Below are 24,198 nucleotides of genomic sequence, written 5' to 3' on the forward strand. Positions count from 1 at the left end.
TGATTGATGGCTTGATCCTGGTCAGTCACGCTCCCAAGCGGTGGTACTCCGCGGGTGGATTTTGGGGGTGTGACAGATTGGTATCAGAGCCATTGGTTATAGAGAACTTGGTTTTAATATGGGAAAACGTTTTTATTAAAACCGGACTATAACCAGTACGGTGCTCTCAACGATCCACAACGACGCTTCGCTCCACGTGCAAGACTCGACATCCTAGGTAATAAGGTTTATGTTTATTGCCTGTTTGCTAGAACTGTTTAGAACTTTGCTCGCATTACGCTTAGATACACATGATACTATAGCATGAGAATCCCTACGTGCTTACACTTTTCTGTCATCGCCCTACTCGCCAACCATTCTTACCTCTGCTACTTGTTACAATGAAGATCATGTCTGGACGAATCAACATGACACAAGCCCAGCTAGAGGCTCTCGTTCAAGCTCAAGTTGCTGCGGCAGTTGCAGCAGCTCAAGCAGGTAGTATATCCTGCAGTATAGGCACACACTAGGATCTTTAGATCCTACATTAACTCTCGTATTTAACTTTGCCCTATTCGTACACAATAGGTCAACCAGCGCAGCAAGTTTGCACCTTTAAGAACTTCATGGACTGTCGTCCAAATTCCTTCAGTGGCACAGAGGGGGCAGTGGGACTCCTCCATTGGTTTGAAAAGCTAGAATCAGTATTCGAGATGTGCGAGTGCCCTGAGGCTCGCAAGGTCAAGTTTGCTACCGGCACTTTGGAAGGAATCGCGCTAACCTGGTGGAACGCGCAGGTGCAAATTCTTGGGTTGGCAGCTGCTAACGCCACCCCATGGAACGATTTTAAGGAACTCATCAAGCGTGAGTATTGCACGCGTGAAGATATTCACAAGCTGGAAGACGAGCTGTATAATCTGAAAATGGTTGGATCAGAGATCGAAGCGTATACTAAACGGTCGAATGAGCTGGCCGTATTGTGCCCAACTATGGTGGACCCTCCATACAAGCGCATTGAGATGTATCTCAAGGGATTGGCGCCAGAGATCCAGAGCCATGTTACCTCGGCTAATCTTGACAACATCCAGGAAATCCAGCGTCTCGCTCACCGTATCACCGATCAGGCAGTGGATCAGAATAAACTGCCCAAGCGTGTTAATGCTACTGCTAACGTCACCACCTCAGTTACTCCTGCTACATCGGGTGACAGTAAAAGAAAGTGGGATGGAGATTCCAGCAGAGGCTCAGCATCCGTTCAGTCTCAAGCTCAGCAACAGAAGACTGACCATTACCAGAGTCCTAGTCAGCAATCCTCTGGTAGTCACAGACAGAGGAGATATCAGGGTAGTCAACCTAGGTGCCACAACTGCAACAGGCATCACCACGGCCCGTGTAACAAGGGTCGTTGTCAAAGGTGTCTTAAGATGGGTCACGAGGCCAAAGACTGTAGGAGTCCACGGCCTGCGAATCAGAATCAGCAGCCTCAACAACCAGCTCCACAAAACCAGCAGCAGCAGCAGCAGCCACAGCGTGGAAACCGGGGATGTTTCCAGTGTGGGGCTGAAGGTCATTTCAAACGCGACTGCCCTCAGTTGAACCAGAATCGCAACAACAACAATCAGGGCAACGGGAACAACAACGGTGGGAACAACAACAATAATGGCAACGAGGCTAGGGGACGCGCTTTTGTGCTAGGTTGAGGTGACGCAGTGAACGATCCCAACGTTGTTATGGGTAAGTTTCTCCTCGACAATATTTACGTTACTGTTTTGTTTGATTCGGGTGCGGATACAAGCTATATGTCTGTGAGAATGTGTCAACTGCTAAAACGTGCACCAACACTTTTACCCACCAAACATGTAGTAGAGTTAGCTAACGGTAAAAGTCTAGAAGCCACGCATGTAGTTCAGGGTTGTAATCTTATCCTAGCTGGTCAAGCTTTCACTATCGACCTCATTCCCATAGTTTTGGGTAGTTTCGACGTCGTGATTGGGATGGATTGGTTATCCCAACACCAGGCAGAAATTCTATGCAGCGAGAAGATTATTCGCATTCCTCGTTCTGGTCAGGAACCTCTAGAAGTCCAAGGCGACAAGAGTGGTGCTGTAGTTGGCATCATCTCTTTCTTGAAGGCTCAGAAATGCTTACGTAAGGGTCACACTGCCATTCTGGCACTTGTTACAGACGCATCAGCAAAGGAAAAGAAATTGGAGGATATTCCAATTGTACGCGATTACCCTCAGGTGTTTCCTGAAGACTTACCTGGCTTACCGCCTCATCGTCAGGTCGAATTTCAGATCGAGCTCGCTCCAGGAGCAGCACCCATAGCTCGCGCACCATATCGCTTAGCTCCATCAGAATTGGAGGAACTGTCAAAACAGCTGCAAGAGCTCTTGGAAAAGGGCTTCATTCGTCCAAGCTCTCCGCCTTGGGGAGCTCCAGTACTTTTCGTGAAAAAGAAAGACAGTACGTTCAGGATGTGCATCGACTACCGTGAACTCAACAAGGTGACGGTGAAGAACCGTTATCCTCTTCCGCGCATCGATGACTTATTTGACCAGTTGCAAGGGTCGTGTTACTATTCGAAGATAGACTTAAGGTCAGGGTATCATCAGCTGAGAGTCCGGGATGAGGACGTCTCCAAGACAGCCTTCAGAACTCGTTACGGCCACTACGAGTTTCTTGTCATGCCGTTCGGGTTAACGAACGCGCCTGCTGTATTTATGGATCTCATGAACAGGGTATGCAAACCCTACCTTGACAAGTTCGTCATAGTATTCATCGACGACATTCTGATTTACTCCAAGAGTCAGGAGGAACACGAACAACATCTTCGCCTTATTTTGGAACTCCTTCGGAAGGAACAGTTGTACGCCAAGCTTTCTAAATGCGACTTCTGGCTTCGTGAAGTCCACTTCTTAGGCCATGTGGTGAACAAGGACGGGATCCATGTCGATCCATCCAAGGTAGATTCGATCAGAAACTGGCCTGCACCGCGTACACCGACAGAAATACGCCAATTCTTGGGTCTGGCAGGTTACTACAGACGGTTTATTAGAGACTTTTCGAAGATTGCTCAGCCGCTTACACTACTGACACAGAAGGGTGTCACCTACCGTTGGGGCAACACGCAGGAAACTGCTTTTCAGTATCTAAAGGATAGGCTTTGCAGCGCACCTATTCTCTCATTGCCAGAGGGCACCGATGACTTTGTAGTATATTGTGACGCATCAATACAGGGTCTGGGATGTGTATTGATGCAGCGGGATAAAGTTATTGCCTACGCCTCTCGTCAACTAAAGGTTCATGAACGGAACTACACGACGCACAATTTAGAGCTGGGAGCTGTCGTTTTCGCGCTTAAGATATGGCGACACTACCTGTACGGTACCAGGTGCATGATTTACACCGATCACAGGAGTCTCGAGCATATTCTTAAGCAGAAGGATTTGAACATGCGTCAACGACGATGGGTTGAACTGCTGAACGATTACGAATGCGCTATCAAGTATCATCCAGGCAAAGCCAATGTTGTGGCTGATGCCCTCAGTCGAAAGGACACCTTACCGAAGCGCGTGCGAGCGCTACAGCTTACGATTCAGTCCAGTCTTCCTGCTCAGATACGAGTTGCTCAGACAGAAGCACTGAAGCCCGAAAACGTCAAGGCTGAAGCCTTACGCGGCTCACGACAACAGATGGAACAGAAGGAAGACGGCGCCTACTATGTAACGGGGCGTATTTGGGTCCCACTTTATGGCGGTCTACGCGAACTTGTGATGGACGAAGCACACAAGTCTCGCTATTCGGTACATCCAGGGTCGGATAAAATGTACCACGACATCAGCACTATTTATTGGTGGCCTAGCATGAAGGCCCACATCGCTACATACGTTGGAAAATGCTTGACATGTGCGAGAGTCAAGGTTGAATATCAGAAACCAGCTGGCCTACTTCAACAGCCTAAGATACCACAGTGGAAATGGGAAGAAATTTCCATGGATTTCGTTACAGGCCTACCTAGATCCCAGCGTGGGAACGATACGATATGGGTGATCGTGGATCGACTCACTAAGTCTGCACACTTCCTACCTATAAAGGAAACGGATAAGTTCTCCACTCTCGCAGACGTCTATCTTAAAGAAGTTGTTTCGAGGCACGGGGTGCCCACGTCCATCATTTCGGATCGCGACGCACGATTCACGTCAGAGCTTTGGCAAGCGATGCACAAATCTTTCGGCTCAAGGCTAGACATGAGCACAGCATATCATCCTCAGACGGATGGGCAGTCTGAGTGAACGATTCAAACTCTAGAAGACATGCTTAGGGCATGCGTTATCGATTTCGGCAACGGCTGGGAAAAGCACCTCCCTTTGGTGGAGTTCTCGTACAACAATAGTTATCACACCAGCATACAAGCCGCTCCATTCGAGGCATTGTACGGGCGTAAATGCCGGTCACCTCTCTGTTGGGCAGAGTTGGGGGATAATCAGATCACGGGTCCAGAGATTGTAGTGGACGCCACAGAAAAGATTGCACAAATACGACAACGTATGGCGGCAGCACGCGACCGTCAGAAAGCCTACGCGGACAAGCGTAGAAAGCCTTTGGAATTTCAGGTCGGGGACCGGGTTTTATTGAAAGTCTCACCCTGGAAGGGTGTGGTACGTTTTGGCAAACGGGGCAAACTGAATCCGCGGTACGTCGGACCATTCGAAATCATAGAAAAGATCGGCAAAGTAGCATACAAGTTGAACCTACCAGCTGAACTCGGGGCAGTTCACAATGTCTTTCATGTATCGAACTTAAAGAAGTGTCTATCAGATGAAAATCTTATCATTCCTTTTAAGGAACTCACTATCGACGAGCGGTTGCAGTTCGTCGAGGAACCAGTAGAAATCACGGACCGGGATGTGAAGGTCCTCAAACACAAGAGAATCCCTCTTGTTCGAGTTCGTTGGAACTCCAAACGTGGCCCAGAGTACACCTGGGAACGCGAAGACAGGATGACAGAAAAGTACCCCCAGTTATTCGAAACCAATGCTACCACTACTGAGGCTGAAGCTACTACTTCGGAATTTCGGGACGAAATTCCAGATCAACGGGGGGAGGATGTGACACCCCAGGAAAATCAGTGAAACAATACAGTTTACCTAGCTTCCTCAGTTAGTGCATACCAAATTTCGGGACGAAATTTCTAATTAGTTGGGGATAATGTGACAACTCGTACTTTACCGTCTCGTACATTACGTGTAACCATTGAACTAGTGTGATTACGTGATTATATTGATTGATTGAATGTTACATGTTACGTGATTTATTGTGATTGCATGTGTTACTATTTGGGCCGATTAGTAAATCATTACAAAAACAACCCACTCGGTCAACATGGTGGACTCGAGACCCATGTGGGGTTTCGGCCCACACCTACTCTACGTATATATACACATACACATCTTAGGGTTTTAGTTTTACAATCTTTGCAACCACAAAGCAACACACACACACAAGCTCTCTCTCTCTCTCGGAACCGGAGATCGCACTCATCCTTCCAAGCTCTCGGCTCCACCATTGTTACATATCGGTTAGTGTGTTTAGCATTGTTTTCTTTGACTATTTGATGTTATGATGCATATATGTGATTCTTATGTGCATGTAAATCGGATTTGTTTCTGGATTGATGTTAACCGAATGCTTGTTAACCGGTTATAGTTTCATAGGTATCGAATGGTATGGTAAATGTGAAACCGAATAGATGCTAACCCGGATATCATGTTCTGTTAGTTTAATTGTTATGAGATAGTTGATTATTAGATGCTTGTGTCCAGAAATTCGGATTGTTCATATGATTGATTGATGTTTATAAAACGGTTTCATGATTGTTAAATTGTTCATATATTTGGTGTTAGGGTTCATAAGGATTAGTATTGATTTTCCCTGTTTGATCTATAAAGTTCCCGGATAGAAACTGTTAGTGATTTGAATTTTGGAAACTGATAATTGATGGCATAAATGTGTATAACTGAATTGCATGAAATCAGGGAAAACTGTTACCAATTGCTTGTCACGGCTGGGATTGCGACTCGAAAACCATAGTCTCGACTCGAGACCACAAACAGCATTAGTCGAAACCGAGGTTGCGAGTCCCGTTGCGACTCGTAACCAGTCCATGACAAGTCGAGACCAAAGGTTGCGAGCCCCGTTGCGACTCGTAACCGGACCTTAACAACTCGAGACCAGCTCCGATTGCGACTCGAGAACATCACCGTTACGAGTCCCGTTGCGACTCGGGATCTCCTCGTTGCGACTCGAGACGGACCATACTGTTGTTGGACTTTTACTGTTTCAGGCCCAACTGTTTTGGGCCGGACACTTGGCCATTTGTTTAACTGTTGTTTTGGGCTGCTATTGGATACGTGTAAATTGCCATAATCAATACGTGTTAGTAACCTACGTGCTTTATACGAACCTGACTTGTATAATAACCATGATAGGGCATGGTTGACCATTTACTAGCTTAACTATACTCTTTGTGTATCTGCCGAGCAAACCAAGGTGAGTTCACACAGCCAAGGCATGGGATTCCCGGGTTGGGAATTGGGTTGGATATGTTGGAAAAGGATTACTTGTACTTACGCATACTCTAGACTATAGACCATCGTCCTCAGGTTAGTCAGGACACGTTACGTAAAGCCTACGTAACCCAGTATGTTTGCCATTTGTCTCCCGGGTCGGGAGGACACGTTACGTAAAGCCTACGTAACCCAATACCATCTACTGGCTTCTGGGTCGGAAGGCCACGCTGCGTAAAGCCTACGTAGCCCCCACGCGTACCATGTCCTCGGGGAAGGGCACGTCACGTGAAGCCTACGTGACCCTGTACGTTTTCCTGTTCTCGGTAAAGAAGAACACATGGTTGGAAGTAGTCTAGTAAGTACCGTTAATGAGAAGCCCTCATTAGCAAGGATAAACGTGGGAAGCCCCCACCAGTAATAAGAACACAAGGTTTGGGAAGCCCCCACCTTTAGTACACTCTAGTATGGGAAACCCCCACTAGTTAAACATGCACTCTATACTATGAACTTACTGTGAACTCGCTCAACTAGTTTGTTGATTATTTGCTGCATGCCTTGCAGGACCTTAGGTACATTATGGAGCTTGCACAGGGAGGAGCAGGTCGTTGTGGGATACGGATCATGAACTTTACCTGAACTTATAACTATTTTGAGATTACATACTATGCTTCGCTATTTAAACGATGTTTGGTTTTGAAACATCAATCATGTCATGATGATTTACATTGATTACTTTTATTATTAAATGCTATGTTTGATATGATTGATGGCTTGATCCTGGTCAGTCACGCTCCCAAGCGGTGGTACTCCGCGGGTGGATTTTGGGGGTGTGACAACCGGGATGTCGATGGTCGTGGCCATTTCGTAAAATGATGCCAAGGATATCCGGGACAACGGTCATTAAACCCCCCAAAGGCTTATAAGCAACAAAACTATTTAAATGAGCCGATCATATTATTTAATTAACCACCTAAGCGATGGATGAATATAATGCTCAATCAAGCGGTATTAATATACCGTAACCCAAGCCCATATAGGGGAAATAAGTTAAAGTATTTACCTTTGCAAGTATATTTCCTTAATTTGGATTAAATCACCGATAGCTTTTACTGGGGCTCCTAATCTGGAACGAAGGTTTTAATTAACCTCTTAGAATCCTAACGAGTCGTTATAATGGCCGTAGCCTAGACCGGTTGGTTCCGATATATATATAGATATGGTTTAATCGCGCGAAAAGGCGAAAACCGAGAATGGAGCGTGATTCTGACCCAACAAGTTCAGAGACTTGTTTTATGTGGGTTTATGGTTCACACTCTGGATTTTGGGGTCCAAATAATATAACTTGACCCGTATCGGCTAATTTATGAAAACTAGTTTCATAAGTCGAACCGTGCGCGCAATAGGCGAAACGGTTAACCATGAGAGTCGTACGCTTATTTCCTAAGTCAATATGCCTTAAATGGGTTGTGGTATCAGTAGGATACCTTCCGTGATGCCCGTAACGAGTTTAAGTTAGTATTATGCCTCGTAGGGGCTTTTCGGTCATTTTAAAGACTTTAAAAGGGCTTTTCGAGTTCTACAGGAAATCTGAGTTTCCCGAACAGCTTATAAAGCTTAAAATACTTTATTTATTATTTAAAATCAGTAGCAACTGAAATCGGGTCAAAAGACCTTGTAGAACTCATGTTTTGGCCGAAAAGGGCATATTCGGTATTTACCGAACCGTAGCCATAACCGCAGGTTATGAGCGAGGTAAAAATTATTAAAAATCTTTAAAATTCCCAAATTATTATTTTAATACAGTGGGTAAAAGTTTTGGTGACGAAATCTTGGCTTAGATAGGTGTTATGCTAATTGCGCCGTTAATTAACAAAGTTTACTTTAAATGCGCCATTTAGCATAACTCTCATTCTAGACCTCGGATTGACGTGAAACTTTAAGGACATGCTTATAATTTAATAAGCAAGGTTCTGGTCTGTTCACATGTCCGAAATACTCGTTTTTATTTCAAAAGGCCGTTACGGTCAACTTTTAGGCGAATGACGGAAATGCGCAAAAGACTCGGATAACTCGTGAACCGATCACAGAGGTTTATACCAACATGTGACCTGGTCCTAAGAGAGTCCTAAGGTATATTTATACCTCACTAAAACGGGTCAGAACTGAAGTCAAAGCAAAAGTCAAACTTTTGCGACATTCGGTTCCGAACCGGTTCAATATAGCAAATGGTTGATTCAAACGAGCGCAAACAAGTTTATATACTAAATATCATATTTTATAAGTGTCAAAACAGGTTTCATAACATATACATTACAGATTATGCATAAATCGCTAAAATAGCTTTCTGTTGACTTTTTAACCGCACGTTTGACTCGATATTTGACATAGTTAGAGTGGTGATCAGGGGGAACCTTTTTAGAGGTTTATTACCCACATAAATACCAACTCATAACCACTTTTGATCCGTCATAAGACTGAACCATTTGCAAGTTATTGTAATGACAACCGTTAGTTACGACGGTTGTGTTTATAGGCTAAAACTATGGAAATGTATGACCAAAATGGTTGTGAACGACTTACAGAAGTGTGTTCTTGCTTATGGAACAGAAGAGAATGCTAGGGAGCTCTTGGAATGATCAGATGGAAGTGTTTGAGTTGTGTGAATGTTGTAACCTCAACATTGCTATTTATAGTGAAAAATGAACCTCAAGATCATTCCACATTGGCCTATACTGATCATGGATCATGGGCAGGTGTCCCTAAGGTGTATGGGTCGAGTAGGGGGCGCCCATGCTCCATTAATTGTGTGTATGATCGTTCACAAGCTCCAAAAGGCAAGAACCTACAACTTTCTGCATCTGGGCACTTTACGCGACCCGCATGGGAGTTCCCATGCACCTTTACGCGGGTCGCCTGAGTTTAAGAAATCAGATGCGTAATTGAGGTGGCTCGCGGCCCGCCTCGATTTAAGTCTAACCTTCACGCGGGTCGCGAGAGGCCTGTTTTTCAGATTTTTAAAATCTTTTGTAATGATTATCAGAATCCGGTAATTAATAACGAAATCTTTCGTAATGATTTACCTGACCTTTCGGGTTTGAAGGGGTAACTTTGCGGTTTGGCCCTCGGTTATTTACCGATAGGGGCCTCGTGTTATTTACCCGCGTTGTTAAGTCCCCGGTTTATTTATTACTTATTCAGAAAGCCTTAACTTCTGTTATTGACGCTTTTAACCCTTCTCATACGAATCTGAGTATAACTCTCTTGTTTTAAGACGGAACTTAGCGGAATTTATATAGTATATTCTGGTGAGCGTATAACACTGTTACGAAGTCTTGGTAACGTTAAAGGGTCACTCAGAGGTAATATTAAACATGTTGACACAGTTAACCCCTGTAGCTCGTAATCTCTCACTTTCTTCCGCGTTTCGCTTCCGCACGATCTATGATTTATTCATTTGAAGGTTCAAGCATTATTTAGGGTTACTATACAGTATATTTACCCTTGTTGACATTTATAACCCTCGAATTTATATACTTTCAAGGTTTATCAAAATTAGTCCTTTATTTATGATAGATGCCACGTGTAATCAAATGACACGTGTTAACACATCATTGGACACAAAAATTCGAGGTGTTACATCCTCACCCGTTAAAATAAATCTCGACCCGAGATTTACTCAAATAAATAGGGGTACTTTTCTTTCATTGTAGCTTCGACTTCCCACGTATATTCAGGACCTCTACGAGCATCCCATTTGACTTTTACAATCGGTACGTGCTTTCTGCGAAGCTTCTTCACCTGTCGATCTTCAATCGACAAAGGTTTTTCTATAAATTTTAAGCTCTCATCTATATGCACATCTGTGTGTGGAATCACCAATGATTCATCGGCGAAGCACTTTTTGAGATTGCAGATGTGGAACACATTGTGAATTCCATTGAGCTCTTCAGGCAAGTTCACCTTATAGGCAACTGATCCGACCCGTTCAATGACCTCAAAAGGTCCTATGTATCTCGGACTTAGTTTGCCTTTCTTGCCGAAACGCATCACCCCCTTCCAGGGTGATACCTTAAGCAACACTTTTTCACCTACTTCGAAGTGAAGATCCTTACGTTTTGGATCAGCGTAGCTTTTCTGCCTATCGCGGGCAGCCTTGAGACGTTCCCGGATCTGGACAATCTTGTCCGTTGTCTGGAAAACAATCTCTGGTCCTGATAATTGGACCTCTCCTACTTCCGCCCAACAAACAGGCGATCTACATTTCCTACCGTATAATGCCTCGAAAGGCGCAACCTTTATGCTGGTGTGGTAGTTATTATTGTAGGAGAATTCGATCAGGGGTAGGTTCTTATCCCAGTTACCACCTAAATCGATCGCACATGCACGAAGCATGTCTTCTAGCGTTTGGATAGTACGCTCACTCTGACCGTCCGTCTGTGGATGGTAAGCCGTACGAAAGTTCAAACGCGTGCCCAAGGATTGCTGGAAACTTTTCCAGAAGTGAGACGTGTATCTAGTATCCCTGTCGGAGATAATAGACACAGGTATGCCGTGTAAGGCTACAATCTTATCAACATAAAGTTGGGCTAACATATCGGAGCTATACGTCTCCTTGATGGGTAGAAAATGAGCTGATTTGGTCAGCCTATCGACTATGACCCATATTGTATCGTTTCCTTTCCTGGTTTTGGGTAACTTGGTTATGAAGTCCATGGTTACACATTCCCACTTCCACTCGGGAAGTTCAGGCTGTTGTAGCAAGCCAGACGGCTTTTGGTGCTCGGCTTTGACTTGAGCACAAGTCAAGCACTTTGCTACATGGGCGGCTACAGACTTTTTCAAGCCTATCCACCAATAATTTGCCTTTAGGTCTTGGTACATTTTGTCAGCACCAGGATGGACTGAGTATTTGGAACTATGGGCTTCCTGGAGAATAACATCTCGTAGTCCTCCATAAATCGGAACCCATATACGTCCGTTCAGCCTCAAGATTCCATCCTTGCTAAGAGTCAACTGCTCCTCAGTTACTCCTAGCTTTTCATTTGGATAGTTAGCTTCCAACACAGCCTCTCGCTGTGCAGCTAATATCCTTTCAATTAGATTGTTCTTGACTTCAATGCTCTTGGCATTGATTCGAATGGGTTTTACCCTTTCCTTTCTGCTCAAGGCATCGGCGACCACATTCGCCTTGCCGGGATGGTACCTGATCTCGCAATCATAGTCATTCAGGGTCTCCATCCAACGGCGTTGCCTCATGTTCAACTCTTTCTGGTTGAACAGGTGCTGGAGGCTTTTGTGATCAGAATAAATCACAAATTTAATGCCATAAAGGTAGTGCCTCCACAACTTAAGTGCAAATACAACGGCACCCAACTCCAAATCATGGGTGGTGTAATTCTTTTCGTGCACCTTTAATTGCCTTGAAGCATAGGCAATCACCTTGCCCTTCTGCATAAGCACACACCCCATGCCCGTGTGTGATGCATCGCAGTAAACTACGAATTCATCTGTACCTTCTGGTAATGTCAGCACAGGTGCGTTGCTTAGCTTCTGCTTCAGTATTTCAAAGGACTCTTGCTGCTTTGGGCCCCAAATGTACTTTTCTTTCTTCTTGGTCAAGGAAGTCAAGGGCGCAGCAATCCTCGAAAAATTTTCAATAAATCTCCGGTAGTATCCTGCTAACCCCAGGAAACTACGGATTTCGGTAGGCGTCTTTGGCTCTTGCTAGTTCATAACTGCCTCTACCTTAGCGGGATCTACTTGAATACCACGCTCACTCACAACGTGTCCTAAAAACCGAACCTCTCGTAGCCAGAATTCACATTTCGAGAATTTGGCGTAGAGTTTCTCACGCTGTAGTAATTCGAGAATGCAACGGAGGTGCTTCTCGTGGTCTGCTTGGTTCTTGGAATAGATAAGGATATCGTCGATGAAGACTATGACGAATTTGTCCAAGTACGGCTTGCAAACGCGATTCATGAGATCCATGAACGCAGCCGGTGCATTTGTGAGCCCAAAAGGCATCACTAGGAACTCGTAATGACCATAGCGAGTCCTAAATGCTGTCTTATGTACATCTTCATCTCTGACCCTTAGCTGATGATAACCCGACCTTAAGTCGATCTTGGAGAAGTAGCTTGCTCCTTGCAGCTGATCGAATAGATCATCGATCCTTGGTAAAGGATATCTATTCTTTATGGTAACTTTATTCAGTTCTCTATAGTCGATGCACAACCGCATCGATCCGTCCTTCTTCTTTACAAATAGGACAGGAGCTCCCCAGGGAGATGAACTAGGTCTGATAAAACCTTTCGCCAGCAGTTCATCCAACTGGGTCCTCAGTTCTTTCATTTCCGTTGGAGCTAGCCTGTAAGGTGCTCTTGCTATCGGAGCTGCTCCAGGAATGATGTCTATTCTGAACTCCACTTGTCTATCTGGTGGTAAACCAGGTAGTTCTTCAGGAAAAACCTCGGGGTATTCAGAAATGACAGGAAGATCCTCTATCTTCGGCTTAGGTTCTTCAATTATCACCTGAGCCATGTAAATTACACAGCCTCTGTTCAAACACCTTGAAGCTTTGAGCATAGATACGTCCTCGGGTAACCCATACTGCGTATCTCCTCGAATGGTAAGCGATTCACCACTCGGAGTCTTTAAAACTATCTGCCTCTTGCCGCAAATGATTTGGGCCTGATTACGGGATAACCAGTCCATGCCTAGCACAATGTCAAAACCCGCTAATTTGAAAGGAAGTAGAGATAAAGGAAAAGAATGGTTCCTAATGGACATTTCGCATCCTTCTAGAATAGTGGAGACGGTTTCTATCGTACCGTCTGCTAACTCTACCTCGTATTTCGCATCGAGGGTTTTGATAGGCATATTTAGTAGTTGGCAAAATTTCTGGTCTACAAATGATTTATCAGCGCCAGAATCGAATAGTACTCTTGCAAATATATTATTTACGAGAAAAGTACCTGTAAGCACGTTGTCGTTCTGGACCGCTTCCTTTGCATCCATGCGAAAAACTCTCGCATTCGACTTCTTCGTCTCTTCCGCCTTCTTGGCATACTTTGGGCAGTTACTCTTGATATGCCCCTTTTCATTACAACCATAGCAGGTTGCATCCTTGATTTTCTTGCACTCCACAGTCTTATGATCCTTGGACTTGCATAGTCCACAGGAAGGAGTCTTTGATTGTGACTGTGAGTTTGATGCAAATCTGCATTTCCCAGAGTGGGGTTTCTTGCAGATCTTGCAGCTGGGCCTTTCACCAGTTTGCCCATCCTTCTTTGCCTCCGACCCTCTTTTGCCTTCACCGCTTCCACGGTGCTTCTTCCCTGATCTTCGTGAGGTATCATCCTCACGTTTTATCTTCTCAGCCTCCTTGTTCCTTAGTGTCCTCAGACGGACAGCGTCTAAAGTTAGAGACAAGGAGAGGTCAGTAACTGACCTGAAGGTCGTCGGCCGAGAAGCCTTTACGCTAGCCTTTATTGCAGGCTCTAATCCCCCAATGAAACGGGCGATTCTTCTGGGTTCTGGTGTCACCAGGTATGGAACTAGACGAGACATGGTATTGAAACTCGTCAAATACGCCTGGCAGTCCAGGTTCGTCATCACCAGTGAGACAAAATCAGCCTCTATTTTCTCAACCTCGTGCTGAGGGCAGTAGTTTTCTTTAATGAGAGCAATAAATTCCTCCCATGTCATCTTGTACAAAGCAGACTTACCAGATGCCTGCACCAACGCCCTCTACCACGCCAGGGCCTCGCCCTTAAAAGACTGGGACACATACTTCACCACATCCCTCGCTGCACACCCGCTGATGTCCACAATAGTGTCCATCTCGTCTAGCCAGGTGATGCAATCAACAGCACCTTTCTCCCCTGTAAATTCCCGGGGCTTACATGATACAAAGTATTTGTAGGTGCAACCCTTAGCACTGGATGCATCAGTATATTCTCTATCGCGATGAACGCTGTGCTCAGTGGACGAGTGTTTGTCGTCATCTTTCTTGGGTTCAGAGGGTGGTTTGGAGTGTGTCTTTGGTTTAGAGGGTGGTTTTGACACGGTTCTGCCTTGGGACTCAGTATATTGACGATCAATAGCTGCCTGAACAGCATTGTCAATCAGAGCCTTCAGTTGTGCGCCTGTCAGATGCACTGGCGTATTGTCATAGTCATCTTCATTTGTGTGGCTGTTCTCTCCATTGGGATCCGCCATTGTAACTTGAATCTGTTACAGAAGATAACAAAATTTTATTTAGGCGATTATTATATAATTGTCTTTTATGACAATTTGTCAACCATGGTACAGAGACCATATTTGGTTAACTTATTATTTCATTAAATATTAGGATTTGAATATATCCTATTTCAGCTATATAAATAGTATTGGCGGCATAAAGCCTAATCATGATGATGTTTTATAATATTAGCCGAGATTTCAGAGAATCAAAGGCATAGAGATTTGAACCGTAGTTCTTTTATCTCTTTCTGACAGGGAGTCATAGACCACCACTGCCTTTTGTCGTTATAAGACAATTATTACGGCCCATAGGCACTACACCTCTAATGGATGTTTTAATATGGTTGGCCCGTAGGCACTACATCTCAAATGGATGTTTTTAATAAGGTTGGCCCGTAGGCACTACATCACTAATGGATGTTTTTATAAGGTTGGCCCGTAGGCACTACATCTCTAATGGATGTTTTAATATGGTTGGCCCGTAGGCACTACATCACTAATGGATGTTTTTATAATACTGGCCCGTAGGCACTACATCACTAATGGATGTTTTAATAATACTGGCCCGTAGGCACTACATCACTAATGGATGTTTTAATAATACTGGCCCGTAGGCACTACATCACTAATGGATGTATTTAATAATATTGATCACCTTCATTGGTGATTTAACCCATGATTTATAAATCATTTAGTGGGGTTTGAAATCCTTAAAGGATTATTGTATAAGAATGACGTGCGTGATTTTAACGAATCACATCTGCCATGATTGTTAACATGCGTACAGAGGTTAACAGGGAATCAGAATCTTTTCAATTAGGTCGTACCATCTTGACTGGATCTTAAAAGACACCAAGCTAGGTTTCACCTTTTAAGATTCTTTATCTAGGCAGATCAATATAAAAGGAATGGTTTTGATTTATTTTATACATATTAAAACAAAACTCATAACATACATTCCAAAAATCTCAAATACAATTACATATTGCCCTAAACGGGTCTTTCAAATAGTACATACCTCCATAGAGGTTTAAAAATAAGTGACAAGTCCACGCAGGGACTAATACAAGATAGATGTCCATGCAAGGACTAAAGATAAGTCCACGTAGGGACTGAAATACGATAAGTTGTCCACACAGGGACTTATTTTAAAGTAGAAATTGCATTCGTACAACTATTAAGGGCTAATGGTCACGTTTCTTCTTTTTGCCCTTTAGTAGGTTTTCCAAGCCCTTGAGAAATCCTCGGTGGCTTTTCTTCTCTTCCTCGAACTCTCTCTCCACACGATCTAGTCGATGGAGTATTTCTTCCTGTTCAGGAGGAGAGAAACGTGGTTGTGGCGCTTGATGCAGAACTGGAGGTCTGGGAGGTATTGGATACCCTTGAGCTGAGTAGTCCGGTGGTCCCATGTTTCCATGTGCTCCGTCAGGGTAGCGCGCATTATATCTTGCCGACACCACATATGGGTCGCGCTCATAGCCATAGTTGTATTGTGCTTGTGACGGTTCGAACGGGTTGTAAGCCGTTGGACCCGTGTAAGCAGGTATGGGTTGGTCATACCCAAATGGTGGCGAATTTCGTGCAGCTGGTGCGGAGTTCGCCTCCTGTATAGGACTTGAAGGTCCTTCTTCTTGTAGCGGCGGATAGTGGCTACTACTAGAATGTCGAGGAGTGCTGAAGTGAATACCCCCTCCTCCTCGTGTAGACATACGAGCATTTGTCCTCCTACGCCTTGGCGGATCAGGTATTACTGGTTGCGCCGGTGGCGGAGGTGGTGGCGTAACTGCCTCAAAGCGTGAATCCTCAGAGGGATCCTGTGGATGTCGCGGTTGTTGAGATGTCTGTTGAGGTGGCGTGTAGTACCACTCATGTCGGTCAAACAACGCTTGGAAACTGTCTGGTCCTTGATAGGGCGTGCCATGGAAGGATGACCCATCAGAGACTTCTATCGGATGCGTGGGCGTACCACGCGCAGGTTCAGTTGGATCAGTATCTTCATCCATATGGTCTTCGGAGAAATGATCTTGTGGCCCTAGTGGAACAAAACCTGAAGGTTCCTGTATGTAGTCAGCCGGATTAAACTGACCTATGTAGTAGGGAGTAGGGTCGTCGTAATTTCGGTGCGATACCGAACGTTGTAGAGGTATGAAGGAAGGTTGTGGGTTGTTGGGATCATTTTCTGAATTCGGTCCAAAGGAGTGCCGGTAGGATGGCGTAGAGCTGTGCGAAGTGGAATGTCTCGCAGGTTCGTAAAGATCTCTTCGTCGTTGTGGCTCTTCGCTCCGTGTCATCGAAGGATGTCTTGTACCAGATGGTCCAGCTTCACTATCGTGATGTGTCACGACTTCTCCTCTGCCTCTTCTTCCCCTTCCTCTTCCTCGGAATATAACAGGTGGCATTTTCCTGCTTTATAAAACTTTAAAATTCCAATAATAAAAGAAAAAGACAAAATTGGAATAACAATTCGAATTTGTCCTAAGTTATTGTCTAGACTCAAGTATGTGCAATTGTGTCATTGAGATTAAACACAATAGGATAGTGTTTAATTCACTCAATGTTGGCTCTGATACCAACCTGTCACACCCCGATTTTCCACGTGTCTCACCGGTGGGCCCGGTGGGGGATTATCGTGACGATGTTGGCAACAATATAGTCAAACCACACAATTATATAATGCACAGCGGAAGCTTAAGATAAATATATAAACTTCAACCTCTGGTTGTAATATCAAATGTATTACAGAAGTTGAATATATCCACAGCGGATCAAAATAAATAAATATTGTTCATTCAGATACGACATCGAGTTTGCGAGACTATACGTGATGCTTAGGCAGCTAATACCAGCCAATTTCGTCTAGTACCTGCACTTAATCTTTTTGGGGAAAATACGTCAGTTTACACTGGTAAATACATTCAACTGACACATTTGAAAATGTTTATTAAAATTGATTTGAATGCACAAGGCACAAACTCTTTTATAACTTGGGAAAATTATAATAAAATCTTGTGAACGTTTTACATGTTCTTTTATGCGTTCAGTAGCCCGGGTCGTGCCGGGTTAAAGATTTATAGACACACCACGTTTGCGTAAAACCGTAGTATAAAAACCAACGGCTACGTCTTTTAATTTAATGTCGACACTTTATACCGGGTGTACGCCTACACCGGGATGTCGATGGTCGTGGCCATTTCGTAAAATGATGCCAAGGATATCCGGGACAACGGTCATTAAACCCCCCAAAGGCTTATAAGCAACAAAACTGTTTAAATGAGCCGATCATATTATTTAATTAACCACCTAAGCGATGGATGAATATAATGCTCAATCAAGCGGTATTAATATACCGTAACCCAAGCCCATATAGGGGAAATAAGTTAAAGTATTTACCTTTGCAAGTATATTTCCTTAATTTGGATTAAATCACCGATAGCTTTTACTGGGGCTCCTAATCTGGAACGAAGGTTTTAATTAACCTCTTAGAATCCTAACGAGTCGTTATAATGGCCGTAGCCTAGACCGGTTGGTTCCGATATATATATAGATATGGTTTAATCGCGCGAAAAGGCGAAAACCGAGAATGGAGCGTGATTCTGACCCAACAAGTTCAGAGACTTGTTTTATGTGGGTTTATGGTTCACACTCTGGATTTTGGGGTCCAAATAATATAACTTGACCCGTATCGGCTAATTTATGAAAACTAGTTTCATAAGCCGAACCGTAGGCGCAATAGGCGAAACGGTTAACCATGAGAGTCGTACGCTTATTTCCTAAGTCAATATGCCTTAAATGGGTTGTGGTATCAGTAGGATACCTTCCGTGATGCCCGTAACGAGTTTAAGTTAGTATTATGCCTCGTAGGGGCTTTTCGGTCATTTTAAAGACTTTAAAAGGGCTTTTCGAGTTCTACAGGAAATCTGAGTTTCCCGAACAGCTTATAAAGCTTAAAATACTTTATTTATTATTTAAAATCAGTAGCAACTGAAATCGGGTCAAAAGACCTTGTAGAACTCATGTTTTGGCCGAAAAGGGCATATTCGGTATTTACCGAACCGTAGCCATAACCGCAGGTTATGAGCGAGGTAAAAATTATTAAAAATCTTTAAAATTCCCAAAATATTATTTTAATACAGTGGGTAAAAGTTTTGGTGACGAAATCTTGGCTTAGATAGGTGTTATGCTAATTGCGCCGTTAATTAACAAAGTTTACTTTAAATGCGCCATTTAGCATAACTCTCATTCTAGACCTCGGATTGACGTGAAACTTTAAGGACATGCTTATAATTTAATAAGCAAGGTTCTGGTCCGTTCACATGTCCGAAATACTCGTTTTTATTTCAAAAGGCCGTTACGGTCAACTTTTAGGCGAATGACGGAAATGCGCAAAAGACTCGGATAACTCGTGAACCGATCACAGAGGTTTATACCAACATGTGACCTGGTCCTAAGAGAGTCCTAAGGTATATTTATACCTCACTAAAACGGGTCAGAACTGAAGTCAAAGCAAAAGTCAAACTTTTGCGACATTCGGTTCCGAACCGGTTCAATATAGCAAATGGTTGATTCAAACGAGCGCAAACAAGTTTATATACTAAATATCATATTTTATAAGTGTCAAAACAGGTTTCATAACATATACATTACAGATTATGCATAAATCGCTAAAATAGCTTTCTGTTGACTTTTTAACCGCACGTTTGACTCGATATTTGACATAGTTAGAGTGGTGATCAGGGGGAACCTTTTTAGAGGTTTATTACCCACATAAATACCAACTCATAACCACTTTTGATCCGTCATAAGACTGAACCATTTGCAAGTTATTGTAATGACAACCGTTAGTTACGACGGTTGTGTTTATAGGCTAAAACTATGGAAATGCATGACCAAAATGGTTGTGAACGACTTACAGAAGTGTGTTCTTGCTTATGGAACAGAAGAGAATGCTAGGGAGCTCTTGGAATGATCAGATGGAAGTGTTTGAGTTGTGTGAATGTTGTAACCTCAACATTGCTATTTATAGTGAAAAATGAACCTCAAGATCATTCCACATTGGCCTATACTGATCATGGATCATGGGCAGGTGTCCCTAAGGTGTATGGGTCGAGTAGGGGGCGCCCATGCTCCATTAATTGTGTGTATGATCGTTCACAAGCTCCAAAAGGCAAGAAACTACAACTTTCTGCATCTGGGCACTTTACGCGACCCGCATGGGAGTTCCCATGCACCTTTACGCGGGTCGCCTGAGTTTAAGAAATCAGATGCGTAATTGAGGTGGCTCGCGGCCCACCTCGACTTAAGTCTAACCTTCACGCGGGTCGCGAGAGGCCTGTTTTTCAGATTTTTAAAATCTTTTGTAATGATTATCAGAATCCGGTAATTAATAACGAAATCTTTCGTAATGATTTACCTGACCTTTCGGGTTTGAAGGGGTAACTTTGCGGTTTGGCCTTCGGTTATTTACCGATAGGGGCCTCGTGTTATTTACCCGCGTTGTTAAGTCCCCGGTTTATTTATTACTTATTCAGAAAGCCTTAACTTCTGTTATTGACGCTTTTAACCCTTCTCATACGAATCTGAGTATAACTCTCTTGTTTTAAGACGGAACTTAGCGGAATTTATATAGTATATTCTGGTGAGCGTATAACACTGTTACGAAGTCTTGGGAACGTTAAAGGGTCACTCAGAGGTAATATTAAACATGTTGACACAGTTAACCCCTGTAGCTCGTAATCTCTCACTTTCTTCCGCGTTTCGCTTCCGCACGATCTATGATTTATTCATTTGAAGGTTCAAGCATTATTTAGGGTTACTATACAGTATATTTACCCTTGTTGACATTTATAACCCTCGAATTTATATACTTTCAAGGTTTATCAAAATTAGTCCTTTATTTATGATAGATGCCACGTGTAATCAAATGACACGTGTTAACACATCATTGGACACAAAAATTCGAGGTGTTACACGTCAGCATAAAAATGTCTGTGAGATACATAGGCTTTATTATAATTAGGATTCATGGCTTATAAGTTTAAAGAAAAATGTTTAACAAAAGTAGTCATGATCTTTGTAAAATGTTTTCTTTTATAAATCATACTAAAATTTATAAGAAATCTGATGATATAAAAGAATAATACATAGGAAATTAAATAACTAAATAAAAATGAATTTGTATAAGGTATATTGTTTATAAAACAATATTTTGATAAAAAGGTTTATAGTATATATAAAAATATACTTTGGTTAAGAAAGTCGAATAAGTAATATATTAAAATATATTTTAGTTCCAAAATCGTTAACCCAAGTGTACTAAATAACGCCACGGTATGTAATGTGATGAAAACACTTATATATAAGAAGTACCAGCGGCGTATCTACCATGTTTTCATCACATTACACCCGTCTCGTTATCTAAACACTAACCAAAAACCAATCGTTAAACAAATAGTATATTAAATATATACTTTAGTCGGTAAAATAATAAATTTTCAGTAGTATATCAAAAGTATACTTTGGTTTTTTTAATAACATATTAAAATATGTTTTGGTTTTATAAATAACATATTAAACTATGTTTTGGTTTTAGTAATAACATATCAAACTATGTTTTGGTTTTATAATAATAACAAATCAAAATATGTTTTGGTTTTATAAATAACATATTAAAATATGTTTTGGTTTTAGTAATAACATATCAAACTATGTTTTGGTTTTATAAATAACATATCAAAATATGTTTTGGTTTTATAATTATATGTTGGTTTTGTACATTATCACATATGAGAGTATATCAAACTATACTTTTGGGAGTATATCAAAATATACCATAAAAATGTGATTTAAGAATTCAACCAAACCTAGTGTATCAAACTACACCTTGGAGACTATAGGAATACCACAAAGGCAATCCCTATTTGGATAAAAATAAATGGGTTTCTGACATTCCATGACAACAGGAATGGGGTGTCAAATCCTATAGCGCTATATCATACTACCAACCGGTCTGGTGAACAAAAATAAGTACTATCCAACAATTAATTTTATAATCTTTAAGAAAAATTAGAGTTTAAACCATAAATAATCATTCAGTTTGTAAAAAGATAAGTACTAATATGTATAATCAATTAGACTTTTGAAAACAAGAACATAACAAATAGGTACACATGCTTCACCCCAAAACATTTGAAAACAGTAAAAGAGGGGACTATGTACTCACTTGAGAGTGCTTAGAAGTCTTGAACAACTACCAAGCAAGCTAGAGGGATCACGAAAATCAAACGGCACCTAATATAGGTAACTACATAAATAAACTGGACCTAAATCGAAAGATCAGATAGGATGAGGTCTCGTAAACCAAATGAGTATGGGAACTCATATGATATGGTTTAACAAAGCCTACATACTAAAACGAAACCTAACCTAAGTGCTTACGACCCATTACGACCCGTTTAGGTAGCTCACGCTACTTTAACGCGTCGTTCGCGTAAAACGCGTTCGGAATGCCTAACTAGTCCTATGACAAGTATTATATGCCTAAACATGTTTAATTATGTTGTATAATCAGTTAAGTGACAAAAGTTTGGGTTACATATGCTTAAATATCAATTATGCATAAAAAGGGCATTTTGGTCATTTTCCTAAGGCATATAAACTACCTATCATATAACTACTTAAACGACGTGACCATAAGGTATAACCTTGAAAGGTTATTCCCTATACAACTATGGTCACCTAATGTGTTTGGTCGGATCCTAATGATCGACCAAACTGGTCGGGTTTGTAAGTATAAGCGATTATTTAGATCGCTTACCTTACGACCCTACATAAGCACTAAATCTAAAGTGACGAGCTAAACATGTTAAAACATGTTTAACGATTTTAGAAAACAGGTTTGGTATCAAAACAAACGGTTTTGATAACTAAAAGTAGTTTGGTTACAAAATACGCAAGAATACGCATTTTGGCCAAAACTACGACTCGTCACTACACCTAAACAACGTGGTAATCAGTAGGTATAGTCACTAGGGACTATAACCATCGTGATTACGCTCATGTTGCGAAGTTCAAACGAACTTCGTGTTGACCGTAAACTGGTCAATGTAGAAAGTCAAACAAAGTTTGACTTTTAATGCTAAAAACGTAAAAGAACGAAAGAATACTTACAACGTGTCTAAGAACGGAAGTTTTGATCCGATTACTCTCAGGTATGAAGTGAATACCTCAACTTAGAGAGCCAAATCAGATCAAATGTGCAGAATTCAAATGAGGGGTAAGGGTATTTATAGTTTTAACACAACCATTAAGATCGTTCCTTGTAAAACGTGATTCGATTTCAACTGTACATGTGTACCCATGGTTTTGGAATACCATGGGCACTTAAAATGGCCCATAGATTGCTTAGAAAACCATTTGCAACACTCACAAACAGCTGGAACAGGCTGTAACCAGCTGGGAAATGGTTTTTGCAGGTCTGACACTTTTACGCGGGCCGCGTAAGAGTCAAGGGAAGCTTACGCGGGCCGCCTGAGATCCTAGTTCAGCAAAATAGTTTCATTAATTGCAGTTTTGGTTCCTGCATGCATATAAGCCTCATTTTGACCCATTTAAGGCCCGTTAAGCCATTTTCAAGGCTCTACAATGATGCCTAAGTATAGGGGACATGAAACATGCTCATAAATATGTCAGATGTCGGTTCGTTTGGTCGTACGATCACGTTATTTGGTTAATTACGACGAAACACGAACGGACGCGAAAAACGATCCAAATCACGCGACGAATGGAATTTTATCATGCCAATCACTAAAACATAATATTTTAATGATTACATAAATTTTTGGATGCCCGGATGTATTCAGAACGTAAGATATGCGCGAAAATGCAAACTTATGCACTTTTTGACACTTTTAGTCCCTATTGATCAAGAAAGTTTATTTTTGTGCACCAAACACCTCAAAGCCTATTTCTAAGCTATGTAAAGGATATTTAGGGTATGTTTAACTTATGATCAAGTTCCGTAATCTTCGTTACAGTACGAATCGGCATACTTTCATAGTTTGTCGAAATTAGTCCCTGTAAGCAAATAAACTTGATTTCGACACACCAAACCATCCAAAACTTATTTCTAAGTTATGTAAAGGTTATTTAAGGTATGTTAAGCCTATGTCATTTTTCTAGAGTGTTTTTTGCATTAAACTGATTATATTTACGCATCAGATCGCGTAAAATCTTCCAGAAAGCGATTTAAAGCTCAAAATCGAACAAGAATTGATATGTGAAAACGATACACATATTTATACAAATTCCAAGTATGAAATACAATATTTCGTTGGTTTGGTGTTCGTATGATGGTTGAAGTGACACAGGTGTCACAGTTTCCCCTACTTTAGGAAATTTCGTCCCG

Source organism: Helianthus annuus, chromosome 5 (genome assembly GCF_002127325.2).
Source record: "Helianthus annuus cultivar XRQ/B chromosome 5, HanXRQr2.0-SUNRISE, whole genome shotgun sequence".
Taxonomy (NCBI): domain Eukaryota; kingdom Viridiplantae; phylum Streptophyta; class Magnoliopsida; order Asterales; family Asteraceae; genus Helianthus; species Helianthus annuus.